The 7,643-nt window shown below is 36.6% G+C and overlaps 1 pseudogene; it reads left to right on the top strand.

Moving 5' to 3' along the window:
* Positions 1 to 2,610: 2,610 nt before the first annotated feature.
* On the top strand, positions 2,611 to 5,364 carry LOC121162180 (annotated as a pseudogene).
* The last annotated feature ends 2,279 nt before the right edge of the window (positions 5,365 to 7,643 follow it).

The following is a 7,643-nucleotide window of genomic DNA, read 5'->3' as shown; positions in this document are numbered from 1 at the left end:
AATTTCATATGTAACCAAGGTCCAGAAAACTTTTTTGCTATAAAGCAGATTTTGGGAATCATTTCTGAAATTTGTATTAAATTTTAAATTTATTCTGTGATTTAAAACAAAATATTGATTTCTCTCAACTTTATATGAGTGCCCTTTACAAAATAGGTAATAGACCCTCACGCCTGCAATTTATTCACAGCTGGTTTGGAGGAAAGTTGTGTGGGGGGGGGAGGGGAAAGGAAAGGAGGCAAATAAGTTTGTGTGAAATGTTAACAACTGGGGAATCTTGAATATTGAAGTTCTTTTTATTATCCTTGCAGCACTTCTGTAACTTCAAACTTATTCCAGAAATTTTCTGTTTTAGAGAAATAGTGTTTCTCTGCTTTTATAAAACTTAAGTTGCATTGCCTAATTTGGCTTACCTTCTAATGAACCCCCAATGCATACAAAAGTAAATTTTTAAAATATAGAAACTAAGTGACTAAATTACATAGTAGGAAAATATGAACTTTGGGGTTCTTGAGTTTAAACTGCCTGAGTTCGAAGTCCAGTTCATGGGTGATTTGGGGATAACTCATTTAAGTTCACCATGTTTGTTTTCTCATCTGTAAAATGAGATTGATAAAAATGCTTATTTCATTTCTGTTTAGAGAGGATTAAACCGTATAATACATTTGAAGCAATAAGCACCGTGCCCAGCACATAGTAAATAACAAAAATTTCTAGGACCCTATTGAGAGGGGTTAGTGCTAAAGAAAAGCATTTTGTTTGCTGAATTCTGTAGAGCCCTGAGTGGCTGACAGTCCTAAAGAGCCTGCCATGCCCACGCAGTATTATTTCCTATCCCCAAGCTATGAAGATGTAGGATTTTTTGTTTGGCAGAATGAAAAATCACGTTTGTGTGAAAATTTTGATTAAGTATAAAAGCAATTGAATTTTGTTAACATGAGAACCACTACCACCACTGGCCAGGATCATCAGCTAATAGGGAGGATGGAGGACGTGTGAGGCAGCTATTTTTACTGAGATTCAGAAGTACAGAACAAACCCTGGACACTGCAGGTGATACCTGACAGTGTTTCCATGAGCTATTTAGAAACTTATTTTAAGAAGTATTGGATTTTATCAGGTCATTCAGTGAAGCAGAAAAAAACTCAGCTTGCCTATGATGCTTCTGGAATACAAAAAATGTATCTGCACCAGAGCAAGAGGAGCAGTGTAGGGAAGAAATACAAGGAAACAACTAAAAGAGAGCAAACCACAATTAAAATCCAATGCTCCTAACTCTCAGTCTAAAACAAAGACCTACCCAAGTGATACTAGTCATAGACTTATCTTGGAAGGATTTTATGCCTTTCAAGATTCAATTTAAAACCCTGACATGACCCTGCATGTGAATCTTAACTTTCTAACTTGTTAACTATGTGATCTTGGATAAGTTATGTAATCTCTCCAAGCTTTAGCAATCTCAAATGAAAGATGGGGATGTTATTACTTGCCTAAAAGTGTCTTGTGAGCTTCAAATGAACTAATATTCAAAAGCCCAGCATATGTCTTCAGTAAATATATAATGTTTTAATTCTGATCAGAAGCTTAAGGCAACAAAGTAAAATTGAATTGAGCTTTTCTCTTATTTGAAGTCTATTTATATTCTTGTAATTTTTTAGTTTTTATTTCTTATTCTTAAATAATGTGCATACAGTTATAGGAAATAAGAGAGCCCATTGTGGAGTAGCTTTACTGAATTTATTCAGTTTGGGGCACACTTTTTATTGCTTCTGGTAATTCTCGTTATTCTCCATACATACTATTGGTGGGTATATAAATTAGAAAAAGCCTCTATGGAAGCAGTATGGAGATTCATTCTACTTTTTTAAGATTTTATTTTTTATTTGAAAGTCAGTTACAGCAAGAGAGAAGGATGAAGGCAGTGAATGAGAAAGAGAGAGAGAGAGATCTTCCGTTTCCTGATTCAATTCCCAAATGACCACAGTATCCTGAGCCAGACTGGTTTGAAGCCAGAAGCTGCTTTTGGTGCTCCCACATAGGTAAAGAGGCTCTCCTCTGCTGCTTTCCCCAGCCACATTAACATGAAACGGGATCATAAATGGGGTAGCCAGGACAGGTATCCTTATGAGATGTCAGTGCTACAGGCAGCAGTTTTACCCACTATGCCACAGCTGCAGACCCTGGAGATTCCTTTAGAAGTAGGACTCCCGAATGATTAAGCAATCAAGAACAGGTATATCCAGCATTTATCCAGAATTATTAAGTCAAAGATAACATCTGTTTCAACATGATCACTGCAACACTATACACAATAACCAAAACGTGGAATTAACCACGATGTAAATTTTCAGAAGACTGGATAAAGAAAATGTGATATACATACACAATGCAATATTATTCATTCTATTTGTTGAATTTATATGGTGGAGGATTAAGCTTGTGATTATAAAGAAAAAAGTATAAGAAAGAAAATATGAGAAATGGAGAGTGGAGAAGATAGGATAGAATGTGTCATTATGATTTTAAAACCGCACATGTGGAACACATGGAATTTGTTTCCCTTTCATAAATAAAACAAATGATAATAATAACCAGTTATTTAGAGTAACCATGATTGAAGTAGAAGATTGTATATCAAATGAAATAAGCCAAGTTCAGAAGACAAACACCACATTTTCCTTCATATGTGAAAGCTGAAAACAATTTGGATCTAAATAACAAATAATCATTATTAGAACTTGGAGGGAATGTGGTGTGGAGGGAGTTTGGATAATGGAAATCAAATTACAGTCAGATAGAAGTAGATCCCTAATGTCACACAGAATAGTGCAAAGACTACGATTCATAATAAACTAGTATCTGTTTTATTATCAAAGAGAACAAAGGAGCTTGAAACCTCCAATTGTAAGTTTATGTCAAAGAAGGGGAAATATTGAGTATTCTGATTTTATCAGTATACCTGTATGTCTTGAAATGTCATTTAGTGGTCCAGGAGTATTTATAATTATTAATTTTAGAATTTAATAACAAGAATGTTATATAAATTGAGTCATATAGTATTTACTCATTTATTTTAATTCTTTTATTTTGATAATCTTTACATAGTTTATTAGGGCACAAAGGTTCAAGGGCTACAGAAAAGTGGGTAAGACCATTGTTTCTACATTAATATATTTTTTTTTTCTGTATCCAGGGTAAGGGGAGAGACAAAAGGAAAAGCCCACCCAGCCTCCCAACCATCCCAGGTCCCCGATGTGGGGCACGCTCCGAGGGCACTTATTCAGCTTATTCAGTTTTGATAGTTCAACAGTTCTGAATTTCTGCCAATCTCACCATTCCAAGCATGATGAAATCTCTTCAGAATCCACTGGCTGACATAGTCTCTTCATGGTTGGGGTTCTGAGATCAGCAGTTCAGTTGGAGGGATCCCCAGAGAAACTTCATCTGAGGTGATCCCAGACCTGATTCTTGTGTGTGCTTGCCAGTACAGGGTCCAGCATGGTCCATCTTCCCAGTCAGCTTATGCGCATGCTGTTCGTTGCAATTGCTGGCTCACTTCTGTTTCCAGCCCTGTCTTTCACGTGAACCAACAGATGTTGCAGTCCAACTCGATCGTGCCCACTTCATACTATGCCCTCATGCAAACCAGTGGGAGCTGCAGCCTAGTTGGGGTGACTCCCCATTGACATGTACAAGAGTTAAATGGGATGTGGAACAGACTGAACAAGTCTGTGTTACATACAGGGTAGGAGGGTAGACCTGGTGGGGGTTATTAGGAGTAGATTTTTTTAAAAAATCAACTTTCTTAGAAATCATCCAGGCTTTTGCATATTCTAGCAGTATGATTGTTCTTTATATTCTTTTCAAAATACATTGTCTTATGGTAATATTGGAATCATAAAACATATTGTCGGTTATCAGATTAAATTGCTGCTTGCAACATTGGCGTTCGGTTGAAGTCCTAGCTGTTCTTCTGATCCAGCATTCCTGTTAATCCTGTCTCGGAGTGCCAGTTCAAGTCACAACTCCTCTACAATTGGGAGAGTAGCAAATGTGCCATGAGTTTGGAAGATCGGGGTGTAGTTCTGGCCTCTTGGTTTTGGCCTGGTGTAATTCCCCAGCGATTGTGGCCGTTTAGGGAAGTGTATCAGCAGATGAAAGATTCTCTTTCTCTCTCTCACTGTGTATGTATGTATTTCTCTTAACTTCTGCCCTTCCCTTTAAATAAATAAATACATTTTAAAAAGATGAATTGGACCTGGCAGTATTATTTATACATGAAGCTTCTGCCTACAGTGCTAGCATCCCATCTGTACAAAGGTTTGTGTCCTGGCTGCTCCACTTCCAATCCAGCTTACTGCTTTATGACCTGGAGAAATAACAGAGGATGGCTCAAATCATTGGGTTCCTGCATTTAAGTGGACAATCTGAAGGAGGCTCCTGGCTTATGGCTCCAAACTGGTTTGCCCCAGCCATTGCAGCCATTTGAGGAGCGAACCAGTGGATGGAAAAATTGTGTGTGTGTGTTTATGTGTATCTGTGTGTCTTCTCTCTGTAACTCTGCCTTTGAAATATAAGTAAATATTGGAGGAAAATAAATTAAGAAATGAACCCTCAACTTCTGTTTTCTAGAAGAAAGTAGTGACCGAGGTGGCAGTGCATCTGTCCAGATATATCTGCAAAAACTGTATATCTATCTCTTGAAGACTTTAAGGCAGACAAAAAAGTAATTCAGTCTCAAATAACTATCTGCAAAGTCTGCCAACCCAACAATTTTGTCTAAAGCTTCTGCTTCCATCTCTCAAGATGGAAATCTATCCAAAACTCCATCCGGAATTTTTTCAATACATGGATGGGCCTCAGTTTAAATGAAGAGGAAATCCATGAAAATATGGTAGTGGTCCCTGGAACACCAGTTCAGGAGCAGTTGGTAGCAGTCTGAACTATATGGTGGCTCCTATAACTGGAAATGATGTTGGGATTTACAGAATAGAAAATTAAGCAAGGGATTTGTGAAGTCATTTTAGGTAAGTATCAAGTTAGAAAAATTGGATTTAGGCTTAAATCAGTAGATAATGGTATATTTTATTCAGTTAGCCCAGACAAATTCTCCAGCCTCTGATTGATTTGAGGTTTGGCCATCAGGTGCTTAAAATCAGTGGTGAAAACTGCAGCCTGAAGCTCTGATAAAGCTCACAAGGGGCTCAAGCAAGCTTTTGAAGAGAAGATGACTATTTGTGACAGGCCCTTTGAATCAACAATTCTCATGCATGGGGATAGTACTGAGCACATTGGCTTCATCTTAAGAGTGTGAAAATAACATGCATAGTTGAAGATTGTTCTGTAGCCAGAAACCGTGTATGACAATAACACTGTTGAAAGCCTACTGATATTCTTTTGTCAGTTTGAATGAAGTATAGAACACTTGTCTTTCATTATATCCCTTTACGATCCTCCATATAAGTGATTTGGACAATTCCTCAATGTATATTTACAACAGTATCAGTCATTATTGCCAGAGACCAGCTCCAGCTGACTGAGAGCTTGCAAAGGATGCATGGATCAGCGAGATGATAGGAAGAGATAAGACACGGACCACTGTGGCTTGATGCTCATAATGGACAACTCAGAAAAGTTGCCTTCTTTATTTATACATAAATCATCACAAGCTTTTGCACAATATCCAATTGTTTCATTTTCACTTCATGGTTAAGAGAATACAAAAAACAATCCTAAGGAAAATATTTTCAACAAGCCATTACTCATTGAAACCTGCAGTCACCTGGCTGAAGCCAGGAATTCTACAGTTGAAAGTGCATGTGGTTACATAGTGACAAGTGGTTTACTTTTACTCAAAATCAATTTTTACTAAACACAAACTAATATTGCTTGAAATATTAAGAGTACAGAATTAAAAGATCATAAATGAAAGGATTTTATTAAAGCATATAACATAGATTCTTTGCTAAATCGTATAATCAAATCATGCATTAATTACAGTCACCTTCACCTAGTGTCAATTCAATTGTTTTTCATTCTTTTGCTAAAGGGCAGTGAAAGGGACCAAGGCAGCTCAGCCAATCTACAAACAGAGTGCCTTTACAAGAAACCTTTCATCTTTATAAACTGTTTTCTTTCCCTAAATATAAGTGCCAATATAAGATTGAGATTTTAAACCATTTTGAGGGGGTTCACATCTATTTCCTTATAAAAGATGCCCCATATACTTTTGCTTTCTGTGGTAAGAAACTAAAATGTGTCATATCATGTGTTGTAACAGTTTGAGGTGTATGGTAAACAAACTCTTTGTACCTTCATAATTGCCATCTGTTGCAACATATTATCAAGCCGTTTCTTAAGGAAAACATTACTTATACTAGGGCAAACTTTAGGACAAAAGTGGGCACATAACAGGATGTTTGGAAACAGAGTGGGCTCAATTGTACTATTGTATATTTTTAACTGTGTGAAATAGCCTTACATTACTAAAGGTATTTTTATCGTAACATGATTGATCAATTTGAGGTGTCATACCAATTACAGGAATCACTTCACATTAGCAGAAAAACAACAACAACATCCTCAGAAGGATTCTGTGAAACATCAGAGAGGTGATTGAGTTCCATGCAACGGGTGAGGCAGCAATGAAGTGACCAGAGACATTCTGCCGGGCCTTGCCTCGCAGCCTTGCTAACTGAGGAGTGGTGCTCATCACACACCCATGCCATCTGACCCAACTGCATGGCTCCCCACACATTATCATAAGTAGGTCTGTTGGTAACAATTTCTTTGTTTTCTTCCAACTGAGAATGCTTAGATTTCCCCCCTTCATTCTTTTTTTAAATGTTTGATTACACTTGATTTTTAAAATAATTTTCCACAGTACGCTTTAACAGATACAGATCCATTCCTACCTCTTCCTTTTACTCTCTCCCCATTTACTACTCCTGCCATTTTCCTCAGATTATTACAGTAGTATAATTCCTTAGCAACATTTACAAGTTTAACTTTCTGCTGTTTGTGTGTTGTTACATGGTAGGTACAGGCAAAGGTAGAAAATCTAGTATTTTACTATGAAGGTATATTTAAATGTTTCCTTGAGAGTCCTACAGTTATTCAGGAGTAGAGATGTGCATTGCAGAATATCTTTACTTCTCCATTTACAGTTCATTTATTAAAATATACATATATATTTGTTTACATAAAAGCCTTCATTCTATATTTTGCATAAAAACTGTCATATCAGAGAACCTGTTATATTTTTCCTTTTGGGACTGGCTTACTTAGCATAATGGTTTCTAGTTGGTACCATTTTGTTGGAAAGAGTAGGATATCTTTCCTTTTTACAGCTCATTTCCCCTTCATTTTTTAAGAATATGTACATAGAGAATAGGATTCCAGGTTGAGAATACTTTTAGTACTTAAAAAGTATTGTACTACTTTATTCTGACCTCGCTGGTGTCTGGTGAGAAAACCAGTGTCATTGTGGCTTGGGAAAGCAGCAGAAAAAAAATCAGATTTATATTTCTGTATTGGTAAAGTATTATTTTCTTCTGGTTATTTCCACAAATTCATCCTAATCTTTAGTATTTATAAAATTATTTCATTAAGTTTTGGAGGAATATCTTTGGTTTACCCTTTTT

This window comes from Ochotona curzoniae, unplaced genomic scaffold, assembly GCF_017591425.1.
Source record: "Ochotona curzoniae isolate NIBS_2020 unplaced genomic scaffold, NIBS_Ocur_1.0 contig_517, whole genome shotgun sequence".
In the NCBI taxonomy this organism is placed as follows: Eukaryota; Metazoa; Chordata; class Mammalia; order Lagomorpha; family Ochotonidae; genus Ochotona; species Ochotona curzoniae.
This window is presented reverse-complemented; position numbering and strand designations above follow the sequence as displayed.